Consider the following 8,869-nt stretch of genomic DNA (forward strand, 5'->3'; position numbering starts at 1 on the left):
TGCTAATGACCAACTTAAAGATGAATCTTTACAGTCATTATTTGGGAAGGTGATCGATCAACCAGAGAAGGATCAGAAGTCTCCTTACTTTTATAAGGAAAGGGGAATCCTTCTACGACACTTTCGTTCTCCTAAACTGCGGTATGAAGACGATTGGGGGGACAAACAGCAACTGGTGGTTCCGGAGTTGCACCGCAAAGCCCTTCTAGAGATTGCACACTCGGTGGATAGTCACTTAGGAATCACCAAAACGTATCAGCGACTGGCAGAAGATTTTTATTGGTTAGGTATGAAAAAGGATGTAAGAAATTTTGTAAACGCTTGCTCGACATGTCAACTGGTAGGTAAACCCAATCAGTCTGTTCCTCCAGCACCATTAATACCTGTTACTGTACCAAAAGTTCCTTTTGATAAAGTTATTATAGATTGTGTAGGTCCCTTAAATAGAACTAGTAAAGGAAATGAGTATATACTGTCTATACTATGTCCCACTACTAGGTTCCCTATTGCCATTCCAATACGTAATATAGCATCAAAAACAATTGTTAAACAATTGCTAAATGTTTTTACTATCTTTGGTTTTCCAAAAGAGATACAATGTGATCGTGGAACAAATTTTACCAGTAAGGTTTTTAGAGATACATTGAAACTGTTTAGAATTAATCATGTTCTGGCCTCAGCTTACCATCCTCAGACCAATGGAGCCCTAGAAAGATTTCATCAGACAATGAAAGCTTTACTAAGGAAGTATATCTTCGAGACGGGAAAGGACTGGGATGAAGATCTAGACTTATTAATGTATGTATTGCGTAGTGTTCGCAATGAATCTACTAACATCAGTGCTTTCTAACTTATGTTTGGACGAAGACCACGCACCATACTCACTTTTATAAAGGAGAGAATTCTTCAGGGTGATAGAAAGGGAGAAGAGTTTGATGCATCGAAATATCTTTCTTCACTGAATCGGAGATTGAGTAAGCTTCTGCAATTTGCTCAAAGTAATCTGCAAATGGCACAGGAAGGTATGAAACATCTGTATGATAAGAAAGCAAAAAAAAATCTTTATCGGATGAAATTGTGATGTCATGGAAGGACTCTGAGAACTCGCAAATCCTACAGTCCCTCCCTTCCTACCTGGATCTTGAGGCAGATGACAAAAAGAAACAAATGGTAGAACTTATCCAGCAATATAATGATCTGTGTTCGGATACTCCTGGGAAATGTACAATTGTGAAACATGATGTTGCTATCCAGACTGATGTGCAACCTATAAGACAGTCCTACTACAGAATTTCTAAAGACAGACTGGCTATTCTGAATGAGGAAGTGGATTATCTACTGGCAAACAATCTGGTTTTGCCAAGTTCCTCTCCGTGGGCCTCTCCTTGCTTGTTGGTGAAGAAGCCCAATGGCAAATATCGGATGTGCACAGATTATAGGAAAGTAAACGCAGTTACCCTTAAAGACTCTTATCCATTACCTAGAATAGTAGATATCATAGATGCCATTAGTGATGCTAGATACTTAACTCAGATTGACCTTATGAAAGGATATTATCAAATTCAACTAACAGAGAGAGCTAAAGATATTTCAAGTTTTATAGTGCCTTTTGGACTCTTTTCATATAATGTCATGCCATTTGGAATGTGTAACGCCCCATCTACTTTCCAGAAGATGATCCAGACAGTGACTCAAGGACTTGAAGGAGTATATGCATATTTAGACGACATTGTGATAGCAACCTCCTCCTGGGAAAAACATCTCCAACTCCTGGAAGAAGTTTTTAGGAGATTAAGAGCAGCTAATCTTACCATAAATCTTTCTAAGAGTAACTTCTGTAAGGCTACTGTAACTTACTTAGGTCACGAAGTAGGTAGTGGTAAGGTATTGCCTAAAGAGGTTAATATAAGATCTATAATGGTGTATCCAACACCCCATGACAAAAAGTCTTTACGTACATTTTTGGGTATGACTGGATACTATAAGAAGTTTTGTCCAAATTATTCTAGTATTACGGGGCCATTGTTTGAACTTACCTCGAGCAAGAAAAAATTTGAATGGACTAATCAGCATAAAGAAATTTTTCACCAACTGAAATTATTAATGTCATCTTATCCTACTCTTAGGGCACCAGAGTTTGATAAACCTTTTTATCTTCAAGTAGATGCCAGTAATTATGGACATGGTAGCGTGTTACTGCAGAATATTGGCAAGGATGACAACACCCTGCCTCACTTGCATCAACTTTTTCCTATGGCTTACCACTCTGGATGCTTCACTGGATCACAGTTAAACTGGCCTACCATAGAGAAGGAGTTATATAGCATAGTTTCTGCCATACTTCACTTTAAACCATACATTGAGGGACAGAAAGAAACTATTATATTTTCTGACCACTTACCACTTTGTTTTTTGGAGAAAGCTAGGCTGTCCAATCTTAAATTACTTAGATGGTCATATATCCTTTCGTCATCAAATGTTAAAGTAGTGAGGATACCTGGAACAGCTAATACTATTGCAGATGCTATGTCTCGAATGAAAGAGAAAGTACTTTGAGTCCAGAATAAAACTTCATACATTGTATTTTCCAATAGATAAGCAGTCTCTAACCAAGGGGGAATATTACGAAAATATTATTTTGACTACTTCTCTGTTGCACCAGCGCCATCTAGCCATCGCTAAGCAAACGCTCCAGCGCCATCTAGCCATCGCTAAGCAAACGCTCCAGCATCATCTTGCCATCGCTAAGCAAACGCTCCAGCGCCATCTAGCCATCGCTAAGCAAACGCTCCAGCGCCATCTAGTTTTCGCTAAATCGGCAATAAATTGTATATATTGTACATAATCCTTGATTAGGCATATAAGTTTACTTTTTCCCATTTGTTTAAATCTAGAGCAGTCTGGTTTACCCAACCAAAGTGTAAAGTGTTATTTTAGTTTATACTTAAGCTGTTTATAAATGTATTGCCATTCATTCTTGAGTGTCTTTTCCCGTTGGTGTTGCATTATTTATCTACAGTAGCTGTTGACGAATAAATTAAGAACTGAAGTGGTAAGAACATTGGGGCCATTGAGGGTACAGTTCGCATTCCTCGGAAGAAGGTTTTAAATCTGGAAATGAGAATATGAGGAACGTGACAATATATATATATACATATATATATATATATATGTATATATATATATATATATATATATATATATATATATATATATATATATATATATATATATATATATATATATATACATGTATATATATATATATATATATATATATATATATATATATATATATATATATATATATATATATATATATATATATATATATATATATGTATATATATACATGTTATATATATATATATATATATATATATATATATATATATATATATATATATATATATATATATATATATATATACTTATTTATATATGAGTGATTGTGTATGTTTGTGTATGTATCACTAATACATCGAAAAGAGCCTTTTATCTTGAATCGCCCGGCCACTCGGTTCTGTAAATGTTAAATAGATTTTGGCTGAATAAGAATATGCTATGCATAGAAATTCGAGAATCTGACACTATATGTGACCAATGAACGCATAAAATCTTGATAGTTTCATATGAACTATAAAGACAGCTCTCTTATTTGGGATATATCTCTTGAAGGTCAAATGTGGTACAAAACGCTAACAATTTCCAACTTTCCCACTGAATGAACGATGATATATTCATGAGCGCAAAATGTAATTTCGTAGAAAGCCAATAGAAAAGTAATTATGTAATTTAAACGTAAATAAGATTTTTATATTTGCCTTTGGTAAAACTATCCCCAAATGAAAAGAGAGAGAACGGTGAGTACTGCTCCAGAAGGTATGAATTAAGGACATATTACTGTATGGGGTGTTCCTTTCCTTGGAGATTTCTGGGACGCTGACATCAGGGATCACCGCGAAGATGTATTCTACTTTGCGCCTTTAGCGGGTGACACCATTGATGAAGAACAGAATCTCAGAATACTGAAATTTAGCACACACCTTTTTGCTGGCAAAGAAAGACAGTTTCACTGTGGCAACGTTTACAGATGAGTTGGAGTCGGTGCTTAACATTGTTTGTGGATACAGCAGATGAAACGGTCAGATGGGACTCAATCAGGGTTTTCAAGACTCTCTGCAGGTCACCAGTGGGATGAACCTGATCGATGTACGAATGAAGGGTAAACTCTCTAACAACTATCTTTATTTAGTGACAACATAGGTATTTATATATCTTGGAAGCCTAAAATTTTTAAATATAATTGCAGTAATGGAAGTATAGGTGAAATTATTGTTACAATCAACCACTATTTTCGTTTAAACTGAATGAAGTCAGATGGCAGTACTGCGCGATGCGTAGAAGAAAAAATAGAGATAGCACTGTTCTTTATTTGTATGGGGGTTGCATGCTGCACATGCATTGGAAAATATAACTCTTCGAAGTTTAGCCGTAGAAATCGATACATTTCCCGCCAGAGAGAGGACACTTGAAAATTTATCTATATTATTTTCTTTCCGGTAACTTCGACATATTGAGATAGGACAGTTGATATTACTATGTAGATTTATACTAACTCATTTTTTCGAGTCATTTAATCAAGTATCTATGAATAAACTATTCATGCAAATAATACAATCAGATAGAGACTATAAAGAATGAAAAGTAATAATTTTGATATCTCCGAAACATATACCCTTTCCAATGTGTTTAGCAATTCATTTAGGAAATAATTAAATCTTAAATGAATATGACCTTTAAGACGAAGAAACAAGGAATCTGGATACCAAGATAACGAGACGAAAATATAAAATATGATGCTTTTATTTGCAAAGATCCTAAATTGTGTGTGGAAAAAAAAAAAAAAAAAAAAAAAAAAAAAAGAAAAAAAAAAAAAAAAAAAAAAAAAAAAAAAACTACAATAACATTATTTAAAACAGAAGGAAAAAAGTAGGGTGGAATTAATGAAATATTTTTTCAGGATTTTTGTCTCCATGGAATGGGAACTACGTATTAAGTATGTAGGGCAAACTCAGATATAAATAAATTTCTATTTCGTTTACTAAAATAGTTTTGGAAGGTATGTAAGAGAAAAAAAAATTGTTGATATACGAAATATTGATACCAAAATGAGATGAATTGTGTTAATATAGATGTGGGAATATATGCATGAAAGTGGACATACATGTATGCAATTACACGTGTGTATGGATATAGGCATTTTTATGTTTCTTCATAGACATAGATAAGTCAAAAATATCATCCAAGATGGAAGCATTTTAATATATAGAAATTTTAGGTAACTATCGGAATGCAAACCAGATGAATTACCTGACGACTTACATATTGTTTTAAAAATGAATGTATAAATGTTTGTTCTCTCACTGCATAATATATAAAGAGATAAAATTCAACTAAATAAGTCATCTTGATGAAGTAAGGCAAAACTGATAAGGATTCATCTATAATTTTAGTCTTGTGGTTTTGGTACACATACACACACACACACACACACGTATATATATATATATATATATATATATATATATATATATATATATATATATATATATATATATATATATATATATGTATATATATATATATATATATATATATATATATATATATATATATATATATATATATATACATTTGTTGTAAATAAGCACACAATATTTAGTTTTGTACGTGAACAAAATAATCGTTTGAACTGTGATATACATTTAAATTGCTTTCCTCTTTAACTAATTATTTTCCCTAATGTTAAAGTTTCCTCACATCGGGATTGTTTTGAAAGCAGATCTTCATCAGCTAGACGAGCAAAATATCCGTTCGCATTCTTTGCTCACTTGAGTAAGCAAAAAAGAAGAAAAAAGAAGAAAAAAAAATTGTGATTCCACTGACCTCTGAAAAAAGTATTAGATTGTATGACAAAAAAAAATATCAGACTGAAATTATCATAGATAGGATAATATTAGCTGACGTTCATTGCATATCATACCTGGAGAAATGAAAGGGAAGAGATTGAAGCTATTCAACACGAATGCATATCCACAAACATGCTAGAATTAAATGCAATTTTTATATAAACAATGAATACAAAGAAATAGAGTATACATAACTACTACTGGTCCAACAAGACCTCCCCCCCCTGCCCCCCAACAATATAAAAAAAATGCTGATTTAGCTAAAATTTCTGAGTGATTGGACTAATCCAGGACACTCTCATGCAAAGGAGATCAAAATTGACAAATAGTGTCGAAACGTATATGTTGTGAATATGATGCTATTGAGAGGATGCAATAAAACTTTGCTTGAAATAAAGCTGATAATAAAAAGAAATGTCTTGCCTAAGTAAATTCTTACAGGCTGACAAGGAAATAACAATAGGGAAAATCGAAGAGCATTACGGAAAAACTGCATTACATCATGGACTGAATAAAGCACAAGTGAAAACTAGAAAACCAATCAAGTCTTTTAGAGGAGATGTTGTAAAATGTTGTTGGTGTGTTCAGCATTCCAAAATTAGAAATGAATCTAAAACATTTCTGACTGAAAGCAGCAACAGACACTTAAATATCACTTGCAGAATAGGCATATTACAGATATTACGAAAAATACGGGAACCCTTCTTCAAATTACTAGGATTCTAAAGGAGCTGCATTGACTAATGCAAACTGGAAATTTACTTGAAGCTTTGAGTAAATCAGTGTAAGTAAACTTATTCCAAAAGAGGTCAGAAATATATGAAAGTAACATCAGCAAAGAAAAATTTAACAGGTCCAAAGAAAGCTCATTGATTAACAGAGTTCTTAATTTCGCCTTTGAAATGCTATCAACATAAAGGTGGTAATGTAAATTCCATAACTTCACGTCATACCCTTAAAATTTTTTACAAGATTCAGTAAGACGAACAATGCATGCATCCATTAGAAGTATGTCCCAATTAGGTTTTGTACAGTATTAGAGCTTGTACTGATTATGGCAGAGTTCTTCGTTTTAGAGACCATGATAACAACAGCAGTAGTAAATTCTTGGATAAAAATGGAGTGGCTTATGTTTCATTAGACTTGGTGAGAGGGAAATTGTCTAATGTATAGTAAATAATATTGATTTCCTACAAGAAATTTCCTATGATAAAGGGACATATACAAAGTTATGATTGCATATCCAGAAAAATAAGACTGACGTCCCTACTGCCTTAAAAATATCAGGGCCATAAGAGAACATTCCTCATTCTCTGCCTGAGATTATTCCATGTGCAGTTCCTAAAGAATGCCGACAGAAAATCGCAAAATCAACCAAAACAATTATATTAGAGATAAATATATCAGAGAATCCTAAGTGGCAGATGTAATTTAGAAGAAGGCAAGTCCTACCATTGATCAGTAATCCAGATGTAATTGAAGAACTGTTCATAGATACAGGTTCTGATTTACTACATGAAGCCAAAGGTAATGTTGCAATTATTTCATATTCCAAATCAGTATAACTTCCCCAATTGTGCATAAGGCAAAAACTTTGTGTGTTACTACTTATAGAAACAAGCCCAATGAACACAAGCATACAACTTACATTCATAAAGAAGTATAAAAAAAATGACATCTCAGGTGACTCTTACATTGAAAAATAGTTTTTTCGTTGGATCTACGCATATAGAAACCTGTACTAAAACTAGTTATAACAAACACAGATCTGAATTCTTAGACAGTTAAACTGCATATTGTAATGACAATTCTTCGAGCTGAATGGAACAGGACTTGATTGTATCCTTTCCTATTGTGTGATGATAGTACTCTAGCGAAGATACTATGTGGGAAGTGCCATATATTCAAATTTTATCAAGACTTGTCCCTGCCCATTCCATTGCTATATTGAGGAGTATTACAAATTACCTTCACAAATTAGAAAATGTTTAAGGTTAAGAAACAGGATGATGTTTGAGATCGACAGAATTCCAGCAAAATCCAATTTCCATTCAAAGATCCAAAACATGGCAGATGTGTCATAAGCTTCCTATGAAAATCAGCCCAAATAATGGAACCCTTATCAAATTGAAACATGTGATAGATGCATAAATACTCGGACGACCATATCTTTTCAGGAGTGAAATTAATGAAGGCTAAAGCATTAAAACAAGATGTTGAGAAATTGACGAAGCCTCCTGAAATGTAATCTACGATGGTGAGATCTCATATCTAAAATCACAGTGAAATAATAGCGTCACTAGAATAAATGAATCACACAAAAGAGTATTTTACTCCTACATTTTGATACATTTATTGTTATTCTCGTAGAATGATAAATTTCATATGCCGTTATTTATTGCTATGTTCTTTTACTTTCATTTGATCTGGAGCAATGAAATAATTAATTATTTTATGTTGTTGTTATGATCTGGCCCCCACCCCCTTTGTTTTTTATTTACATATATCAGTTGATCCACCATGCTGTGATCCACATTCAAATTATATTTCACCAGTATCGTTTTTGAAAAAAACTGAAGATTTTTATACCCTTCCAGTTCTACTGTTTACTTTCTTTCAGAGAAATAAATATCCAAATGTAGGTCAAATAAAGGTTGCAACCTTTCACGAGATACTTATTTTACTCCTGCTTATAATTGGCTTTATTATCGTAGAACTAAACAAAGTGAATTGTAAGACAATGAACTTTTTATTTGAGCGTCAGCATTATCTGTGAGAGAGAGAGAGAGAGAGAGAGAGAGAGAGAGAGAGAGAGAGAGAGAGAGAGAGAGAGAGAGAGGGCAATTACAGTAGGACAAAAGTATAATCTGCTTCCTAATATACATATGTTTAAAAAG

The sequence above is a fragment of the Palaemon carinicauda genome, chromosome 9, assembly GCF_036898095.1.
Source record: "Palaemon carinicauda isolate YSFRI2023 chromosome 9, ASM3689809v2, whole genome shotgun sequence".
Classification (NCBI taxonomy): Eukaryota; Metazoa; Arthropoda; class Malacostraca; order Decapoda; family Palaemonidae; genus Palaemon; species Palaemon carinicauda.